Below are 22847 nucleotides of genomic sequence, written 5' to 3'. Positions count from 1 at the left end.
GTGAGTACATCCCACCATCTTGAGCTGGGCAAATCGGAATTAGCTAGCACTGATAATTATGAGTGTCATAATGAATAACCATAACCATAGTAGAATAAAAACATACCATATAGCATATGTTTGAAACTACCATACCGTATGTGAACTTGTTCAAATATTTTTGATTAATTTGAGTTGTTAATTTAGTGTCCAACAGAGACAAGTAATCATCAGGTGGTACATGTTTTCCATTTTATGTAACAGTATAGACAGTACTACACATACACGTTGAACGTGTATTATTACCAGGTACACATAAAATTGCTGTTTGAATGTCGAACTGAAAAAAGCTAAAGCAGACAGCAAAAAACGCATAATTGAGACTCTACCAAAGGCGTCCGAAGACTACGCTACGGTCCTGTTAGTCCAGAATAAACAACGAATTAGACAAAGACTTCAAGTTCCAATAAAAATAGCAAAAATTATAGCAAACGGAACGGGGAACGGCAATGTTATCATGGGCAGTAAAACAGGCCACCTTTTTGAAGCTGTAGCAAAGATCGTGGAGTAAGCTAGATTAATTATCATCGAGAAGATAACTCCATGCCGCACCATGAAATTTGAAGCCTGCTCGATGCCACACACCTAGAAAAAATAGTGTAAATTTACGTCTCCTGACCCTGACATATACGAGCATCAAAAATGACTTAGTTTTACGTTTGATTTTAATTTTACATGACGTTTAATTTCGTTAATCATGTAATTTTACTCCACATACAGCGTTTGTTCTGAATGGTAGGAAGTGTAATTTTATGTTATTGGGCATGTAAACTATATGTTTCATGTAAAAGTAAACGGAACACGGTAATGTTCCGTCATTTCGTAAATTACGGTTTGTTGAATTGTGTCATGTTTGCAATTACGTCACCGATAAAATTCAGATTTTTTGGTGTGCAGGAGGAGTTCCGCAATATCACAAAGCTGCCGATTCCCAACCTAGGTCCAACCAATCCTGCACTAAGTTGAATAAGTTGAATCGCTGGTGACATGTCACATGAAATTTTCGGTGCTCCTGGAAGCGTTGGAATCTCTTTGTTTCTTCTCAATTGTCTAAGACCAGGTGCTGTTTGCTTCGGATTTGTGATACTCTTACTGGTATATATTTAGTGTAATATTGCATGCATGATGCGCGGCACAAACAACCGATCATGCAGACGATCATTGTCGAAAAAGACGCCAAGCAGTTTCTCCCGGTGCGATTGTCACTCAAAATCTTCGGTCACTGGAGCAAGGGGTTATTGTAACAGCCAACCCCGTCCTTCAGTAGATCCACGCATGCCAAGTTCAAATCGATAACTACACAATCGATCTCAACTTTGTGAGCGGGCATGTAAGCGCGTTCGTTCTTCATGAATGTCTTGACGCCAGTAACGTAGGTTGTTTGCTTTAGACAAAATTCCAGAATTTTGAGCTTTTCTAGGCGAACATTCGAGATATCTGGCATAGCTAAATATTTCTGCGTTTTGCGGAATATTAGAATATTTCGCGGACTATCTTTGATCCGAAAGAAGATCAGATCTGATCGAACCTAGTTCAATGTGTTTGTAAATGTAAGTTCGAAGTCTTTGGCGAAGAATCTTGTTCGACATCCGTTTTAGGATCGTTTGGGTTAATTCAGGAGAGTTTATTTATGCACCCACCTAGAGCCAGACGCAAAGTGAAAACTGAAGAATATGAAGGATGAGACATGGGTGATATAATTTGAAGAACAATCTTAATTTGTCAGTAAAGGAATAACATGGAGATCTTTCTTCACACGATATAAGGCTGGATGCAACGTATTTTAAGGAAAACTGGAACGAAGAATTTTTGAAAAACTTAATCAGCAGTAGATCATAAAAGCATCTTTGTTTCATTTGCTTGTGTAAAAAGATGAGTGGATGCAGTCTGGAATATAACGAAAATTCAAATCATAATCAACAATCCACCAATCAGTTCCTAAAATTGTCTCCTCAGTATTCTTGATATACGCTAGAGCCAATATTTATGGTTTTCCTAAAATTTCAAACCAGACTCACCTCAAAAGTTTTGGTTCTCCAAAAAAACGTCCCAATACAATATATGAGCGTAATCGAAAATCAATGTCGAGATCTGGTGTAATGTTATAATTAAACCTGTCAATTCAAAAAAAAATATTTTTTTTTCTTTGAAAATTTCTGTTTAAAAATTAAAAATAGCAGGAAACAAGTTTTTACGAGAAGATGCATGGTCCATTGTTTCATGCATTTCTAAGACATTTGGCATAGAAAATAAATTAAGAGCAGCCTTTTCAAACCCCAGTATCAACTCAAATCCAGAATTTTCCTACTTCCATAAAGACTATCTGTAAAAAAATCAGGGTGGCAGGAGATCTCGACGTTTCATTACATTCTAAGCCACTTAGCCTCAAAAATTCGAATTCGATCTTTGAATCTTCTAAGGGATGTTTTGGCCGTTTTGCGTAACGTCTTAATCGTATCCGATTGAACTAAATTTTTTGCAGAGACTTTTTTCGAGGTGCGTCCGGTTATTAAATTTGATTATCACCTGTTTTCCATACATGTCATTGGTACCCTAATGATCAGTGTTCTGAATAGATACTCTCTCCGTCGCCGTAAACTGATTTCATAAATATACAGTAAAAGATTTGTGGCTGGAATTTACATGAAATGAACGTAAGTCAAACATGAATTAAGTGGGGAGTAGGTAAGGATGCAGAATACCTACTTTTTCTGCGGCTGTAATTTTTCTGCCTACATTCTCATTTCTCTTTCGATGCTGCTGTCGTTCGCTAGGTCAGGACGTCCAGCGCTGTACGGCAGTCTGTAAGCAAAGCAGTAACATGACAAAAAATACTGCCCCCAGTACAGCCACCAGACGCGAGCGGTTTCCTTATTTTACACTTTTTAATACTTTTAATCTATTCAATATTTTTAATCACAAACTAGAGATGGGCGGGTATGGGATTTTTCGTACCCGGACCCGACCCGAACCCGAATATTATTTTTGTAAGCTTACCCGAACCCGACCCGTACCCGGATTTTATAAAAATACAAAACCCGAACCCGACCCGTACCCGTACCCGGTCATGAAAAAGAATCCGAACCCGAACCCGACCCGTACCCGACCCGAACCCTACCCAAACTCGACCCGCATCCGCTGAAAAAAAATAAAAACCGTGCCCAACCCGATCCCGATTTTCAATCAATAAATTTAATCTACTTGATTCGAAGGAGTAGGCGAGCCCAAGGATACATAGCGGTATTTTCATTTTTTAAGGAAATTCGCTTATTACGTTCGAAAACTGTTATCCATGAATTTTACAGAACAAAATGAAATGCAATATATGAAAGCATATTTTATATAATTTGAGGTAAAAAATGAGAGACCGTGTCATGTGCCTAATTCAAACGAAAAAAAAGGGACTCCGCCAACTTTCGCCTTCCGCGAACTAGGCCAAGGATCTCCTATTATTACACTATTAAACAAAATAAAAATAAAATTCTGACCCAGAGAAACTCAAAAAAGTTCTATTTTACAAAAAAAAAATGAATAACTTTCGCAATTTTCATCTCATTCAAATAAACAAGTGTTTATTTTCCTTGGATGTTAGCAAGCTTTCAGTTTCCCTCAAAAATATTTTTTTGAATTGCTTTATCTTGCCCAAAATTTTGACCAAGCGCTCATTTTTCCAAAGGAACGAGGAAAAAACTAAGAAAAAGTTCAACAAACTCGTAGCAAAGGTCAGAACTATTAGTCGCATTAAAACAGAATGCTCGGACAACCAACAATACAAGCAATTACCCTAATCTTAACATAATAATATTCCATGTCGATACACTTTAACCGTAGATATTTGTGCTTTACTAAACGTACATTTTATTCTAAAGATGAAATTTATTTCTTCACTCTAAGTCGAAAACTGTTCTACGGTAAATTTTTTGGATTATTTGGATTCTGAGTTCAGTATACGATTTTACATTGAAAATGACTATCAATTTATTGAGTTCAGAAATGCTTATCTTTCGGCATAAATCTTTACATGTGAACTAAACCAGATATGCCACAGTTCCAGATTCCTCTCGGCAACGGCATTTGACATAGAAGCTGCCACTGCGAAACTATTTTACCTTAAAATCAGGGTATATTTCAGTTTATATGGGCTTCTTTTAGTAAATTTTCGATAAGATAAATTCTTCCAAAAAACATCTAAACAAACATCAATTTTATTCTAAACACGTTAAACTTCTATCCATGATTGTTTTGTAATTTATTAAGTGATCTTACAATTGAAAAGGGTACAATTTATCTGCTTATTTTTGATTAATCGAAATAATCTTGTGTATCAATAAATTTTGTAGTAACGCTAAACGTTTTTGTTAATAAAACCATGAAAAATCTACATTTTTATGTTTGGTGGTTAATTTAGACTATTTTCCTTAAACAGGTCGATAGAAGTCATATCTTTCCCATACACTTGTTTTTCTTTTTGAATGTTGGAAAGATGAAGGAAATTTACAACTTCAAAAATGCTCGAGGAACTTCACAAAAAACAATGTTTAATGGTACAGCAAAACTTAGATTATGAACTTCCAGTTCAAAACCTATGGATAGTCCCATTCATTCAATACACGCTGACCTATGTATGTCAAAATGGGAATATAACGCTTGTTTTAATACTTTTCTACGAGGATAAGTTATCACTTTTTGATATTGGCGGGAAAAGTTCACCCAAACATTCAAAAATATTTATACGGGTAAATGCGAAATATTTCGTAAAAACCCGACCCGACCCGTACCCGGAATAAATATTTTTTTTAATGTACCCGACCCGACCCGTACCCGTTGATAACAAAACCCGAACCCGCCCCGATTTCTACGGGTACGGGTTCGGGTCGGGTATCGGGTAAAAATACCCGTACCCGCCCATCTCTATCACAAACGACGACAATGAATGCGGTTCGCTTACGCCACGACCGGCATCAACGCTTATGTGTGCGGGCCTCTCTCTTTGACTATGCAGAGAAAAATGTACAAAGCGAGAGAACAAACTTTACTACGCCACACTCTCACCGAACAGTCAGAGTACAGCAGCAAAACAAAAATGTATTCTACTGCTGTATGAGAAAATGTACTCGGTTTGGCTACCGTTCTGGCAAGAGCTGTAGCGATGCGTCACTGTAGCGGGCTGTGCGGCTTGTGCAAATGTAAATATACAGAAAAAAATGTAGTTTACCGGTACCGTTGGCATCCCTGGGAGTAGGATTGTTATTTCCATGTACACAAATTATTGTTTGAAGGTCAAACTGAAAAAAGATGGGTAGGTAATGTCAGAGACATAACCGGAGTGAAGTAGAATACACTTAGGCTGGTAATTCGAATGCTGTAATTTTCACTATCTTCTGCATGGTTGAATTAAAATCAGGTATTAGGTATTTCTGTTATTTATTTATATGCACGTACATCACTTGCGATGCGTTTATGCAAATTTCGGTCCTACCTCGAAACTTTCAAACGTCCGCACGAGACACATGTGTGGCAAAATTCAACTGTTTTGTTCCCAAGATAGTAGGGTGATGAGCCCATATTTCTATTATTAACCTACTCAATTGAAGCTGTTGGTTAGAGCAGTTTGTTCAACGCATTGAGTCAAATGGTAGCGTAACAATAGGAACTTTCGATTCGAGTATTCGTTGCGCTCAAACACGAGAATTTCACTGTTTTCAGCGCATTTGTTGTTTTTATATTGGTTCTTAACAACGAAGCAAAGCATCCAAAAAACGCTGCCCGTTGATGTCAATTTTCACGCATTCCATTAATTGTAGGCCGAGATATTAATGAATTACAAATAGACCTTGCTTAGTATGCTGAAATAGGCACTTTACCCTACAGAGTTGAGGCGAATGTCCTATAAAAAATAACCAACCAGGTTTCTTCGCAATAACCCTGCAATTTGGTGATCGAACGCCTTTGAGTATAGACGTGTTTTGACGGTCCGCAGTTAATTGTTATTTATTTATCTTTCTACCGTCGCGCGTGTGTTCAATCCTATTAAACAACGGTTATCATAATGAGCTGCAGTGTGACATCTTGTAATATCAGCGATGATCGTTTCTTGTGGCAGTGTGAATTCTGTAGAAAATGTTATCATGCAGCTTGTGTAGGAGTCCAGCGAAATCAAGAAGAATTTATTTCGCACTTCATGATTCCCCTGTGTGCAGATTGCCAGCATAATCTAAAGGTAGGCATAGACACACGAAAAGTGCTGTACCAACAGGAAAAATTATTTGAATCTATAACTACGCAAACGGACTGCAACTTACAAATAGCAGCCGACATAAAAAAGTTCAATTCAATTGTTGACTTATTCGAAAATGTTGAGCTGCAGCTTAAAGAATCAGCGGCGAATGTGAACATAAACACATCGTCGCAAGTGGCAAATGCTGTATCGGCACTATCGCAGGCCATTGACAGTAATTCTTTTAATAAGGCCGATGAGCTGGTCACGCTGAAAAACCATATCACATCACTATTCAACATATCTATGGGATCCACAAAAAAAAACACATTGAAGAGTATGTAAATGATCTCACTGCCGATTTGACCAGAGAATTGAAAAAAATCTGCAGCGAAGTTCAGAACTTGAGCACCGATTGGCAGCTCATTGTAATGAACACTATCTGAGTGAATCGCGTCCTACACGTGAAGTTTTAGACGAAGTGAAAATTATAACAAATTCAGTTGGCAGTGACATTCTCAAAGAAGTACAATCTCTTGCCGGCTCAATTAACACTTTGGATAGCAGTATACGCGATGCTTGTTTGCCACCAGCGGGCCCCAGCTTGATGGACGAATTAAATGCCCAATCAACAAAATCGGGTGACTCAGGTCACCGTTCCACTGCCGAAGCCACTGAAGGGTGGCGCTTTTTGGGTTCGAAGAAAGTGTGGCGCTCTGACTGGACGAAGTACGACACACGTAATCAGCGTAGAATTCAACAGCAAAAGATGAAAGATAGGGCGATGGCACGAAGAAAAGCTAATAAAAAGCAGTTGCATCGGGTAATAAATGATCGCAATAAAAACAGACACCAACGTAGCCGTAATACTAATGAGACAAATAAACATCAGATATCCAGAAGCAGTTATTATAACTATAACCTCAATGACAACAACAATAGCAACAACAATAGCAGCAATAATCGCATCAACAACAACAATACGCAAGGCGGTCGTCCAACAGCTGGCAACTCTCTTCCCCGGGATAAGGATCGACTTGCGGCGGCAAGGGTGCAATTCTCTAGGCCTCCGTTTGAAAATCAGCGTGGTATCAGGTTGGTTTCAACGTGGTGAAATACTGAACCCATACCCGGTTGTACATCAATTTAACTCAACTTCCGCACCAGATAGGTTTGTAACCCCCGTCCTGACGAATTCCTTTTCTCAGCGCTGTTCAGCTTGTTCCTGTGAGCATTCGTGTTTTCGTCCAACCTAACGCACTCTTCAGAGGCAGACGATGATACGTAAAACGTTTTCCCAGGTTGCCACAAGTATGAAACCATCAGCAGAAACTATTCAACAAACCAACATAATCTCCTTCAAATCGTTTGATTTAACAGTGTTCTGAAAAATTGTTGCCGGTCCAATATACACCCGGTCCGCAGTGCACTCTATAGCGCGCGCCGTGGTGAATTTATTTGAGAACGCCACACATAATAGCCGCGTCCTTAAATCCACCAGCAACTCATCGGTATTTTGATGACTTTTTGTTGCGGGAGAGTAAAGCGACGCGCTGTGACACCAGTGTGCAACATAAACAAAGCTTGCTTATGTTGCGCGAGACTCATCAGAGAGCTCAACAGTGCTCAACAAGTAACCGTACGGTGACCGTCGATGCCTTGCTCAACAGATGAGCATCTAGCGGTGGGAGATTATTAATGCTCATATACAAACACGTCACTGGCCAGCAGGCATGGCAAAAGCACCGAACGGTGCTGCACGGTGGGCACTTCTACCAATAAAAACGCCACCAAGAGGATTGAAGTTGGCACGCCGTACCGGTGCTCAACAGAAGACACCGGTCGCCGATACCAAAGCACCGGTGTCGGTGCCAACGCATGATATTTAACCACCGACAAACTGACATGACAACTAGAACGATTTCAGTGAAAATTATTGGCAAATAATTTAAACTCGGAACAGTAACTCCATCTGTATAATGAGTTACACATCATTACTTAACGTGTCTTTCGTAAAAGAACACTAATGTCCTCTAGTAAAAGTCTGGACAAGACATATTCAAACGAGCAGAAGTTTTTCGAATTCAAATGGGCGGAGCATCGTATATTAACGTTTTAAGTAGAAAGTATTGCACGTTTCATTGGAAACGTGTCGTTTAATCATTTTGAGGCGACGCATTGAATTGGCGCATTTGATAATAAATGCTGAAAACGTCAAAAAATATGCATTACCCAAGTTTAATGTATGCTAATTATTTACTTTAACTGAATTTCTCAATAAAACTGACTAAAACTGTGCTTCTAAAGTTTCAGGTTTTTGTATGTTTTTTACACAAAATTGCACCACCTTTTATTAGTGTCCTTCCATAAGAAATACATTGCGATGAATCGTGCGCCGAATAGCGCTGCGAATCTTGCTGCGACGAAAAATAATCGTCGTGTCTCCTTTGGAAAAGCACGGTATTGCGGTATTGACTGGCTTTGTTCTCTGGAGACTCCATGAAAAGTGAATCGAAAAAATTGAATCAACTTCAAGTCGGTTCCGACAGCATGAAGTAACAAGTTACTTTACGCTCGTCCGGGCATGCCACAGACTCAGGTGATTTGTATTCTAATGCCAAAAGATCCTAACTCCTGCGGTAGCATGCAAAAGGTTAAGTCGCCGGGAAACTCTAAGCTTGCTCAAATGACCCTATTCCACGCTTACTAAACTTTCTTCCCTCACATCCTTGCTCTCCCTTGAGTACTATGGCTCATAATATACTTCACCTTCCAGTGTCATGCTAATTAAATGCCGTTACAACAACTTCGGGATTTATTATCACATTGCACATCGGACCGTAGATCTTTCGCCGAAAATGCAGTGTATGTCATTTGCCCTGATTTACCTCATATTTTGTCAAATATTGTTTATATATATGTTTACAAAATTGATTCAGCTGTTTATCAAATGTTCAACAAAACTAGAACATATATTTCTAAGGTTATAGTTTCCTTTAACTATTTCAAGTATAGCCAAACTTCTTTGAGCCAAGTGCCTTGAAACTATGGTTGTCTATTTTCTCTTGTCCAAACTTCTACTGGAGGAACTCTAGTTACATAGAGTAGCTTGGATGATTATTAGAGAGTTGACTGAAAATTTCGTAACTCGTACTGTCAAACGAACGTCCGTTTGACAGTACGAGTTACAAAATTTTGCGTCGACTCTCTAATAATATCTTGCCAAATTTGAAAATACAGTGTCATGTCAGTTTGTCGGTGATTTAACCACCGTGCTCGTTGCTTCGGCAAAGCACCGACCCGAGTGTTTCTGACTTCGGTAGGCACCGTATCGAGTGTTTTTAAATTCGTAAAATACGGTAGCTTATATTTCGGTAGCGATTATCGCCGCGCTATTGTTGTCGCTTGGTAAGTGGCTCAAAACAATTTGGTGCGTTCATATGCATGAACGAGCTTGGTACTTTATGAAGAATCTGTAATGCATTATACAGTAAGGAAGGATTAAGTAGGTATGCATGTAGGAATTATAAATAGAATGAATGGATTTAAATTAACGTTGGTACTGGAGTCGAATTGTACATCTTAGCCAACTCTTACATCAAACAACCTCAGTCCGAGTATTACGTTTGAAGACCATAACTGACCTTTATTCAGTAACAAAATTAAAAAGATTCTTCTGCACTTCGAAATTTAAACATCGTCCGGTCATTTGTATTCTTTAAAAATAAGAGAAAATTCTCTTCTAAAAACTAAAAAAAATAATATTGAGACTAACTAATTAACGATTAATAGCGATTGGATTGTAACCTCCACATTTGTATTACTAAAAGTATCATTGAAAGACTAAAGTGTCAAAGTTTTCCGCTACTTAGTACTAAATAGCTCAGTTTGAAAATTTTATTCAGGTATGGAAATACATATGCGCCTAAATTGAATTGAAAAGCAAATATGAATGCGTGATAGAAAAAAAATGTTGATTTTAAATATTTTTATTCGGTCAACACCTTTCATATGTTTTGCATAATTTTAAGACTTTTGACTCCAAATTGTTAAAATTATTATTACCGTTGCTAAATTTACATTAACAGAGGAAGTCAGAAGTGTTGCAAGTTCCCAGTTTGACGGTTGTATTTTTCATTTCGAAATGCTCAAAATAATGTCCCGTAATTATAAAATTAATGAAAATATGATTTCTGAAAAAGTAGTATAAGCCAAGGTCGTTAAGTATCCTGTAAAGTATTCAGCTTTAGTCATAACTTCAAAAAGAAATTATATTTCCAGCAATCAGTGAATGGAAAGTGATATGTTACTGATTAAGAAAACATTTTAGTTTTTAACTCTAGGTAGAAAGATCAATATTTAAAATCTCTTTGGTTTCCGCATAGGTAAAATCAAACATGAAATTGTAGTATTTTAGTAAAATTTCTAAAGTTGCGGCTTCAGCTACCATCAAATGACTTCATGAGTGCCGTGTAAGAATTAAACAAAAACTTTAGGACCAATATTTTCAGTCTACCTTTCGGGCAAATGGTAGTGGGTCCAACTAGTTTGTATTGCAATTCATAGATCTTGGTTTTTGTTCAATACAAATCATCCTATTTTGTCATTCTAATAAATTCAATCAACTATACTGTTCATTTGTCAAAATTTACAGTAAAAGTAAAAAGAAACAACTTATCATATGATAATACGCAAGCGAATAAAGTCAACTCGCGTGGGAACATATCATTTACATACGCGTTTAAATTTCTATGACTTACACAAACCCAACACAAATTATACCGATGGTCTATCGACGAACCAAGCCAAATTCAAGTATCATTTCTTAAGAACGTTGTTCACATCTTATAGATGCAAAGTATGCACACATAATTTTTTTTGTTTTGCTGTGGAATAAGGGAAATTCATTCCGAATAATAAACAGGTCAGATTCGAATATCCGGGGATTTAAAAAATCTTGCCCCGGATAATCGAATCTAAAATAAAATATGTTAAATGTAAATGTATCAATTTGGCTCTATTCAATTTGTAAAATTCCAAGGTGTGATTTGTCTTTTCAGTTGCTTTTCATTTATATAATATATTGTTAACGGGTTCGTGATATATTTCAGTTTTGTATAGCTATTTGTGCATGAATTCTCAAACAAACTTAAGGTGTGTTTAATGCATTACAGGTCGCATTATCCGGGAAATCATTTGTCTGTTATTCGATTTTCTGGTGTAAGTCAATTAATTTTTCATCTATTAAAAAACTAAAGTAAATTAATGAGCTTTTCGTTGGTGTTGTGGTGTTACTTGCTTTAGCTAACTTCTCGACGTTTAAGTGAGAGGAGTCTCTTCCTGTGCGTAGTGCTTACACAAAGCATAACTTCATTGACCAATATTATACTGGGTGGTCAATATGCTTTTAGTTTTCACAAACTTTCCAACTCCTGTTTGCCATCTCCGACGGACTATAAAAAGTGATGTCGATAATAGATGCCCGACCGTATCAGCAAAAATCATCGCATATCCTTACATCGATCACTGTTTCCAGTACAGTTATACTCTCTATGACTGGTAAGTCTAGACACCCACTATACTGTGCAAGAATTGAAATTTCTTTAGACAGTCAAGTAAAATTTTATGTATCTAAAATGCATGCAGAAATTATATTTTGCCGATCAAATTGTAAAAACCCATTTGAAGCTGGCTTTTTATACCTTAAAGCAGAATAGATATAAAAAGGACAAGGTATCGGTTCAATTATTAAAAATGCAGAATATAGCAAGACAAAAATCTAGTCTTCAGATTTCAAACTGCATCACTTCAGAATGTGGTTTGGGTGATCACTTACCATCTTGTCAACTAAATTTGTCTTTGTTTTATTGAGTTTACATGCGGAATAATGAATATAGCTTATATAGTATAACTATCGAAGAACTGATAAGGACTAGGACACTAGCTAGCGATATTTATGATAACGTAGATTTTTTCTAAATTAATGCTCTATAAGCACCGACAAACTGACATGACAACTAGAACGATTTCAGTGAAAATTTTTGGCAAATAATTTAAACTCGGAACAGTAACTCCATCTGTATAATGAGTTACACATCATTACTTAACGTGTCTTTCGTAAAAGAACACTAATGTCCTCTAGTAAAAGTCTGGACAAGACATATTCAAACGAGCAGAAGTTTTTCGAATTCAAATGGGCGGAGCATCGTATATTAACGTTTTAAGTAGAAAGTATTGCACGTTTCATTGGAAACGTGTCGTTTAATCATTTTGAGGCGACGCATTGAATTGGCGCATTTGATAATAAATGCTGAAAACGTCAAAAAATATGCATTACCCAAGTTTAATGTATGCTAATTATTTACTTTAACTGAATTTCTCAATAAAACTGACTAAAACTGTGCTTCTAAAGTTTCAGGTTTTTGTATGTTTTTTACACAAAATTGCACCACCTTTTATTAGTGTCCTTCCATAAGAAATACATTGCGATGAATCGTGCGCCGAATAGCGCTGCGAATCTTGCTGCGACGAAAAATAATCGTCGTGTCTCCTTTGGAAAAGCACGGTATTGCGGTATTGACTGGCTTTGTTCTCTGGAGACTCCATGAAAAGTGAATCGAAAAAATTGAATCAACTTCAAGTCGGTTCCGACAGCATGAAGTAACAAGTTACTTTACGCTCGTCCGGGCATGCCACAGACTCAGGTGATTTGTATTCTAATGCCAAAAGATCCTAACTCCTGCGGTAGCATGCAAAAGGTTAAGTCGCCGGGAAACTCTAAGCTTGCTCAAATGACCCTATTCCACGCTTACTAAACTTTCTTCCCTCACATCCTTGCTCTCCCTTGAGTACTATGGCTCATAATATACTTCACCTTCCAGTGTCATGCTAATTAAATGCCGTTACAACAACTTCGGGATTTATTATCACATTGCACATCGGACCGTAGATCTTTCGCCGAAAATGCAGTGTATGTCATTTGCCCTGATTTACCTCATATTTTGTCAAATATTGTTTATATATATGTTTACAAAATTGATTCAGCTGTTTATCAAATGTTCAACAAAACTAGAACATATATTTCTAAGGTTATAGTTTCCTTTAACTATTTCAAGTATAGCCAAACTTCTTTGAGCCAAGTGCCTTGAAACTATGGTTGTCTATTTTCTCTTGTCCAAACTTCTACTGGAGGAACTCTAGTTACATAGAGTAGCTTGGATGATTATTAGAGAGTTGACTGAAAATTTCGTAACTCGTACTGTCAAACGAACGTCCGTTTGACAGTACGAGTTACAAAATTTTGCGTCGACTCTCTAATAATATCTTGCCAAATTTGAAAATACAGTGTCATGTCAGTTTGTCGGTGCTATAAGTCTATAGTACAGCGAACCAAACGGCACGTCAACATACGGCCGCCGTTGGATGTGCCAGAAAAGTAATGAAGTCCGGCCAAAATTCATTTCTATACATTGTGCTGTGTTAAAAGTTTTGTAATGGCACTGGTAATGACGTATAAAGCGGAAATAAATCGTATGGGCGCATCTCGATTGTGCCCTAACGCCTTTACATACGATAACGTGTTTCAAGTAATTTTGAAAATTGAAGTTCTCTGCAGTAGGTAACTTGCTACAAATGATATGAACAATTCCAGTTCCATTAGAGTAAAGCAAAGCCTCCCTCCCTTTTAACTTACCAGGACGGGGTGCTTGGAATGAATATAAAATATATACATGACCTTGTTTTAGCGAAGGGTCACAATTTTATATGAGATTAGCTCCTCTGAAAATACGTTTTATTGACCGCAATGATAAAATTAGTACTGTAATTTGACATTCTAATTGAAATTAATTATTTTTTCAAAACAACCTGCTGGTAACCGGATAAACAGATTTTTTCAGTGTCTCCATTTTGTCAGCCTAAAAAGCACTATGAGGCAGTTCATCACTATTTTAGCTAAATATTGTAATAGAGTTTGCGACATGAAATGACTCAATACTTTATTATTACGACCAGCAATAGATAGAATGTCTAAAAATTAGTAACAAAGTTTCGTATAATAAAAATTATCAAAATACTGTGAAATACTTGTGATTGATTGATTGAAAATTCGAAACGTGTGCCCCAAATGGCGGCAATAGGAATAGATTTAAATTGAGCTAAGCACCATATGGGTGTTATCCGTATAGATTGGGATCATAAAACAATAAAAAGATGTTTATCGATGGCAAAGTTCATATCTTTTGCTTTCAATTAGATATACATTTGCAAAAAGGTAAAGAAATAGAATTTTCGTTGACTAGTATTTCCAAGACGCAAAATTAAAAAAAAATCCACCATCCGCGATCTATACTTCCATCGACTTTGGATATTTTATAATTACATATCTAACTAAAAATCAAACTGCCGTGATAATAGAAGTATATTTGCTGTTCTCTTTTATTCTTTCGCACCGAAAAATCTTTTTTTCTTTCTTTTTGTGCATATGCTAGCGGGCTTAAACATTCTCGCTTTGATACGGGTGCAAAGTCAAAGAGTTTCCGAGGTGTTATCCGAAGTTGAAAGCGCTCGGCTCCGGTGCTTCAGAAATTTTAAAGCACCCGGCCCGAGTGTTTTCTGAAGCATCCAAGCACCGGATAGAAAATTTAACACCGCCACCGACACAGGTGCTTCGTTTATCGTGCATCGGTGCTTCGAATCGAGCACTGGCTTGTGGTGCTCATTTCAATACACTCGGTTGCGGTGGTAAAATGCAGCACGCGGTGCCGTGGCGTGTTTGGACATGCCTGCTGGCCAGGATGCCAGGTGTACAGATTAATCTGCGTTTCGCAGAGTTTTAATGTGCTCCATAGGGTTCGTCGCGGTTGCGGTAATTACCGCATCCGCGCGGTATTTACCGCACCCGCACCGCAAAATCTGCGGTGCGGTAAGACACTTTCTCCCGCAAATGCGGTGCGGGAAAGAGCTTTTACCGCGCGGTTTTACCGCAACCGCAAAAAAAATAATTGATAAAGTGATAATTTTGGTTATTCTAAATTGATAAACAGACTGCTATTACGAAAGAAAATCTAGCTGTGTACGAAATATTTTGACGCTATTATTTTTACGACATATTTTGGACACTAGTTATTTTATACTTCTAAGTAAGACTTCACAAACTAACCATTTCAAATACATAAAATGCAAGATCCAAATAGAGACAAAATTATTAGATCATTTAAAAACAATAAATTTTTACTCTTAAATCCAATTTAAAAGTGCATCACTTCTCCCGATTTCTGTTGGAAATCGTTGAATTATGAATCGTTTCCGATATCAATTTTTCAACTGTGAATTTTGATTAATTTAAAGAAATTAGATATGAACTAATTATGCTGCGACACAACCCAAAGAATATAATTATCTTCATCAAACCAAACGAATTTGGAGTAATTGGCAGTAGAGAATACAAATATATGAAAAGCGTCCAAAATTAGAAGAGGTCCAAATTGGGCTGATTATTCTATCATTCGTTCATCAACATCGTATTTCTATCTTCTTTGATTGTTGTGTGAATTCAATGTGATCAATGCAATGCAGTCAATTTTATTGGACTCTTTCTCAAAAAGTATGCTACATAACTTTTTTCGCGTACTTCCATTCAAATTTACGATAGTTTTCTACCAAATTAAATCTTAATATTTTTCAGTTAACCCTCCAGCACTCGCGCGAATTGTTCCCCGAATGAGCAACCGCTATTGCTGAAAGAAGATTTCACTTGAGTTTCGGAAGGTGTTTCACAAAATACAAAGGCGCGTGTGCTGGAGGGTTAAGACTATTTTGTAGCCTTTTTGAAACTATTTTTGCCAAATACCACATCGTTTGACTCCCGTCCACTTTAATTGAAGTTTTTGCCATTGGCTCTTTGGGAAACTATTATAGGAAAATACATTAAATGCTAGAACTTTCTAGAACTAGCCTTTAGAAAATTACACTTCATATATTTTTAAAGGGAGCAATCTTAGTTTCTGAATGATAATACATATGTTTCTTGAAAATGCAGAAGTTAGAGTTTTGGGATATTTCGTCCATAAAACCCCCTATTTTTAATAACATTTCTGCTGTGTGTTACAAATCATACATTTTTTGCAGTTTTTCTAATGTTCAATAATTCTGTACCGGTTGAGACCGGACTCCTGATTAGATGTAATGTATAGAGCAATTCTTTTTCGTGAAATATGGCGTCGTTCTTATTGATGAAATACATTGTTTTTATTTCACTGTATTGGAATATATGCGCTACTACATAGAAGTACTGGTATTTCGACTTTAAAATTTTTTTTGTTGAAATTCCTTTAAGAATGAAAGGTGGTTTTTACTACGTAAATGCGAAAATCATCCATTTTATTGTCATATGTCAAACACATTGAAAATGTGACAATTTAAAGAAAAAAATACTTCATTTCTTGTTACATTTTTATTACATTTTTTCAATTAACTGAAGAGTTGCTAAAATAAGTTTTCCTATTACTGCAGTACAACATTTTTGAATGTATAATGTTTGCATTTTAAATGTACGGAGTTTTATTAATAGAAAATGCAAAAGTTGATTTTTTTCTTAAACATTACATTCTGAGGAGTCTCTTAAAGTTAAATTTCGTGTGAATAAAACTAACATTTTATTATATATGGTTACACAAATGTACAATTTTTCAACACAATTTTTAAAAATATAAAAAAATTACCGCATTTACCGCATTACCGCGCGGTGCGGTGCGGTAAATAAAGTGCGGTTGCGGTAAGCGGTGCGGTTTTGATATTTTTTTGCGGTTGCGGTGCGGACAATCCATTTACCGCCCACATCCGCACCGCGACGAACCCTAGTGCTCCACAGATTTTTAAAACTGGAACGATTTTCACAGTTCTCTGTTATAATGTACAGATTCCCACAATTTTCTGTTATAATGTACAGATTTCTACAATTTTCTTTTTAAATGCGCTGACTGGCATTTATCACAGATTATTACATACACCGCACAAAGATATCAAAAAATATTACCTGGCATCTCTGCACGTTAGTTTTTTCGCAACTATCAATCCTATTGAGTTCTACAAGATGACGACACGAATGAACTAATAATGAATAAAGTTCATGTTTGACAATTCTCGGTGGTTTGTTTACTTTGTCAGATGCGTGAGTGCGAGCGCAACAATTGCTCATCTGTTACATTCGAACTCACGTAACTTCCATGTAAACAAACCACCGAGAATTGTCAAAAGAAGTTCATCCGGCTCGTTTTGCGGGGTTATGTCGGTTGGTGTAAAACCTAATACTATACTTTATTGATGTTGACATCAGCTGTTTTGCGTCGTTTGTGTTGAACTTTTGCTATCTAATTAGTGTCACTCTCAACTTTAGTGTAAATTGCAGTTCATTCAAGTTGTAAAACTGCCGAGCCCAAACCATTCATCATGATTAAGAGGCAGAGTATTATTTCGCGTTCGAAGTTCAACTTTAAGCACCAGTTAAAAGCGGTAAGTTTGATTATAATGTACAGAGTGCAAAGACTATATTTTTTTTTGTTTTTAGATAAACTTCGCCGATGATCCCAAAGTAGAAACAGCCTATTCAAGCACGCGTAGCTAACAGGTCTTTGGAGGAATTGAAATCATAAAAATCTGCATTCAGCACGTTTAAAATTTACGTTATTTCTTCAATGACTGATATCGAATATTAGATCAAAGCTTCCAGGTTAGTTGAATGCAGTATAAACAATTGTTTTATTTGCAAGCATTCCTTTGTTTCCGCCCTCAGATTACCGGGTGCATGTGCAAATGAGGGCTATTAGAAAAAGCATGCACCGCAAGAAGGCAGTCGCGCTGCATGAAAGATCACAGGCGCAGCATGTTCGACGGAGTCAATGGAGTTTTCATCAAACCAATCAGCAGAGGTGCTAAAGAGGAGGATGCTGAAGATTTTCAAGGGACAGTGGAAAGATGCAGTAGGACTATTACTTCATCTGACTGCCGGTGTGACAGATTTCGCCACTGCAAATTTCCACGAGACTAAACGACCAACCAAACTGACAGATGAGGTGATTGGACTTTGGCCTCATTCTGATTCGGAGGTACTATTGTTGTAATTGTAATTGTAAATTTATTAGCTTACGATACCCTGTTGGTTACATTTGTATACCTTATGTCAGGTCACGTTGTTGATAAATAAAGCGATTTAAATTTATTCGTCAACGATGAAATTATTGGGAAAGGGTTTGCATGATCCTTGATATAAAGCTAGTGACATTTTATTCGAAGAGGTTGTGATGTGATATGAATAGACAGAAATTCTTGGTCTTGGAATTTGTACTGTCGCGTCTTTCAACGTGTATACGCGTTAGAGAGGTATTGCGTGATAATGGTTCAAGCTTAACATCGAACAAAAAACTAAATAAGGGCTAGCATTAACAGGTTAGAGTGCCTAATGAAATTCATCCCGTCACCGCTATTAATCCCATAGGAAAAGTTTCTTAAGGTGCTATAAGTAAGTTTTGTCTCTCGGTTTAGTTGTAGGAACTATATAGATACTCAAAATATCTATCTATATATATAAAAGTCAATGTTTGTATATATATGATTTAAGGACTCCAAAACGGCTTAACCGATTGCCGTCAAAATTTATACGTAGTAGGTATTTGTTATGGTGCGTTTTTGTGTGCTATTGGTTGACAATTATCTCCTATTTCTTGGAAAGTTGCAGCAATGCGCGATGGGTATTAGCTTGTTGTCTAGCTTTGCCTTCCTCACATTGAAAAGTTCTGCAATCCCTCCGACTTTATAACCAAGGGGCCGAGTCTCTTATACCATTTGACTCAGCTAGTCGAATTCATCGGCTGCTCTGTTTGAATAAACGATACAACAAAAAATGCGACTTGAGCATAGTAGGGTATGATTTAAGATTTGATCCTCCCTCAAATTCAAACAATCCTGTCATCAATTAGCAGCTCTGTTTGGCACTGCTTTTCAAAAACTGTCGGTACGTCGATGTACGTGGCACATCTGGTGATATTCATGTACTGCCGTTATAAGCTCAATTGTCCCATATTCTATGGATTTCCTAATATACATGGGACATTTATGCGTAGAACGGCAGTGTATTTTTTGAGAAATCATGTTGTGATGCCTACGATATCTCAAGTTTCAATTCACCGATATATTTAAAATAATGAAACGTTTTTGGCTTTCACATATATGAAGGTTATGCAAATACTCGAAATTTCGACTTTAAAACCGAGGGCCGGAAAGCCGAGTCTCTTATACCAATCGACTCAGTTCGTCGAGATCGCAAAATGTCTGTATGTGTGTGTGGGTGTTAGTGTATCTATGTATGTATGTATGTTTAGCTTGGAGATCAGAAAAAAACTTAAAAATGTACAAAAACCAAAATCTCAGGGAACAGGCTTGGAATGCCACCCGACCGACTAAAACAACTGCTCTAATTGTCCAATTTACAGAGCCCCTTGACTCCCTTGTGTCATTCATCACCGCAACTCCCTTCTTGTACCATTCAACACCATCTTTTCCCGGAGACTTTTGCGGAGCAAAACTTTTAATTGCCCATTTGTTCGATTCAGTTGTCACAATTCTACACCCAAAACAGACCTTGTAAGAATCGCTTACATTAATGCAATAAATATGAGCGAAAATTGCAAGCATTCTGGTAATGTGCAAAAATTGCAAGAAGCTTCCTTGCATGTAATGCAAGAAACAGAAAAAACGAGTTTTGCCTATGTATTAGCGATGTATGTGTATTGGTAAGTAATTTGAGTTAAATAAAAAAGGCAGCTGGCATTGAAAAATTAGCCCCCCAACAGTTCATCCAACCATGCTATCAGACGATTATAATTGGATAAAAGTCGTATATAAACACTTGGATGATTTCACGATTAATAAAAAAAGTGAAAGACCGAGATTTGAACTCACGTCCTTATGCATGATTGCAGTGACTATAGACACTTTTCTATCTTAGCACATGTGGATAGAGCGTTAAAACTCGTATAATCGGCACATCCGCCATTTGATGCCGTCTCGTGTGTAATGAATAAGTCACAAAACTGCGTTTCATGATGTTGGTGAGGAATGAATAAAAAGTAGACGCAAAATAAAAACTCGCCGTGCGTTGCTATACCAACCAGCAAAGCATGTGAATGTAGTGGTAATCCTTTGACAGTTGTGTTGAAGAAACGTATGTACGTATAGCAAGAGATGAAGTGATTTTATATGCTTGCAACAATTGCAAGCATTATTTGCATTGATTGTCGCTTGCAACTATTGCAAGAGATTTTTGTTTTGGGTGTACGAGTAAATGTCCAAGAATCGGAACTACCTGAAAAAACTCAGGGGCAGTCGTACATAACTCATCATCATGTTTTACCGCCGACGTCGATGATGAGTTATGTTCTACCATAGACCATGCGGTAGACTTGGGTGCAACGCCCAACTCCTACTTAGCAGAAGGCAAAGAATTCTTCACATTTCCTTTCGATCATGTCCATATGAGCCTACCTAGTCCTAGTTTTCCGCTCAAAGTTTATAACTGATTCGCTCTAGAATACCTATACGTCTTTCAATTTCATTGCTTTCGTTTCTCTTAGTCTCAAATTTGCCGAAAATAGCCAACGAAATCGATACAGTAGAACCTTGCGGCAATTAAAACATAGTAACCTATTTGATTTTTGTTATATAACCAATTATATGAATAGGTAAAATAAATGTTCGAAAACAGGAATTTAATGTCAAGATCGCATCATTTTGAAACCGTCAATTTCGCAGGTTTAGTATCTTCGATGAATTTTACAAACGCTAAACAGCACATCATCTGATAAAATAATTTTGGCGTTTTATCCTCCAAGAAGTATTCATGGAGAATTTACTCTTCAAACACATTTAGTTCCAGACTTAATGTCTTCAGCAAAATTTTGGGGAGTGCTACTACAAACCACTTTGTTGAAGACATGAAGGTTCCATGTGTTAAGGATATTAACATATTTTAAATTATATGTATTTAATTTTAAAATAAATTTCAATGATTTTACTGTTTATCATAAATCTCTTTTGTTTTTTATAAATAATAAAATTCACATTTTGTCCATAGCTTGAGTTTGTGAAGCTCACAATAGAAATTATTTTAGAAAATAAAAACTAGATTAAGGAACACTTCGTAAATATCATTTTATAACTCGATATACTCCGTATACGTACTATTCATGCCTACAATAAAGTTGTTTCAAATTAAAGTTTCAACAAATTCTTCAAGGACAGGAACTCTGTTACAATTTTTTGAAAAACTGATTCTCCATTATTTAAAAATTTCAAAGATGGTGGTTTCGTAATTATGCCGTTTGGACAGTAAGTTAGATTTTCTCCAAACCCCCACCAAACCGAATTTTTTATTACGCCGCTGACTACTAGTAAGTAGGAACAAAGTCATTCTGCACTCGTTCACAAGAAACTTCTTCAAATACTGCCTATCTATTATAATACATTGAAAACTCGATTTGATCAGTCCCCAATTTTGTCAGCCTCATATGAAAATTTGTTTAATGGTCTCTAGCAGACGAATAAGGCTGAATTCGAGTAAATCCTGTCTTGAGCATGTTTTCCTTATCTAAAGATGCAAATATGCAAAAGTAAAAAAATCATTTTTTTTTTATTTTCGTGCTAGAACCCTATATTAAATAATCAGAAATAGTTATTAGACTACATCAAGGGAAGGGAGAATATTTTAACAGCTTCAGTTTATTATGAAGAAAAAAATGTTCCGATTTAGTCAATGTCCCCATTTTGTCAGCCTAAAATACACCGTGGAACTGATAAAAAAGGGTCTTCCGTTTTAAAAAGTGTACGATTTCCGCGAGTGATGTATTTTTGTAATGAAAGTGAGCAAAATCTTACAGAGAGTGGTCGCCATTGAAAGACAAGAGACATCTGTCCGACCAAAGGAAGTATCAATGACTAATATTTTTATATATTATAACTGTTCGAATGAAATAGAGGGAGAATATTCTTCTGTTATAATTAGATGTGGCAGGTTCCAGATGGGGTTTCGCTAGAATGATTTCACCCATTTAGTCGGCTTTATTTTGACTATCCCAATAAGATTATTGGATCCGGAGTTTTAGGTTGGTGGCTGCGGTATATTCTCAGTTTTGTAAGTCGGTAGAACTCTGTAAATATTGCGCTTCCGTTTTTTAAGGCTTATTTATGCTTCAAATGAGTAATATATCTCAAAATTTCTAGACTCGTGGAATTCTTAAGTTCTTTTCTAAAATCCCAAATAGGGAATTACTAGATATCTGCTTAAACCCACGGAAGCCAAATTTTGTCTAGGCCTGATTTCTCTAAAATATACAAATTAGCTAAATTCTGAATCATGTGATGCTTAAATTTCTAATATATTATTCTCATATTACATTATACTTTTCGTTTCGTTTTGTAATATAACTATGAATCACGTTCAATTTAATTCTTAATTTTTTTGGTCGGCTTGAGACAATACTGATAAATAAATGCAAAACACATAGTTTCCGTGTATTTCAATTATTAGTATGACGTAATT

At 36.6% G+C, this 22847-nt stretch overlaps 1 protein-coding gene and 1 long non-coding RNA gene across 2 annotated transcripts in view; both read left to right on the top strand.

The window, feature by feature from the left end:
* Positions 1-22847, top strand: part of LOC131688768 (pickpocket protein 28-like) — a 179839-nt gene that overhangs the window by 139662 nt on the left and 17330 nt on the right. The gene's annotated exons all lie outside the window — the stretch shown is intronic.
* Positions 17622-18354, top strand: LOC131688773 (uncharacterized). Its single transcript, XR_009305301.1, has 3 exons — positions 17622-17767; positions 17823-17984; positions 18048-18354. It is a non-coding gene; the product is annotated as an uncharacterized LOC131688773 (long non-coding RNA).

The sequence above is a fragment of the Topomyia yanbarensis genome, chromosome 3, assembly GCF_030247195.1.
Source record: "Topomyia yanbarensis strain Yona2022 chromosome 3, ASM3024719v1, whole genome shotgun sequence".
Taxonomy (NCBI): Eukaryota; Metazoa; Arthropoda; class Insecta; order Diptera; family Culicidae; genus Topomyia; species Topomyia yanbarensis.
The sequence above is the reverse complement of the archived record's forward strand: the minus strand, read 5'-3'. Positions and strand labels throughout refer to the sequence as shown.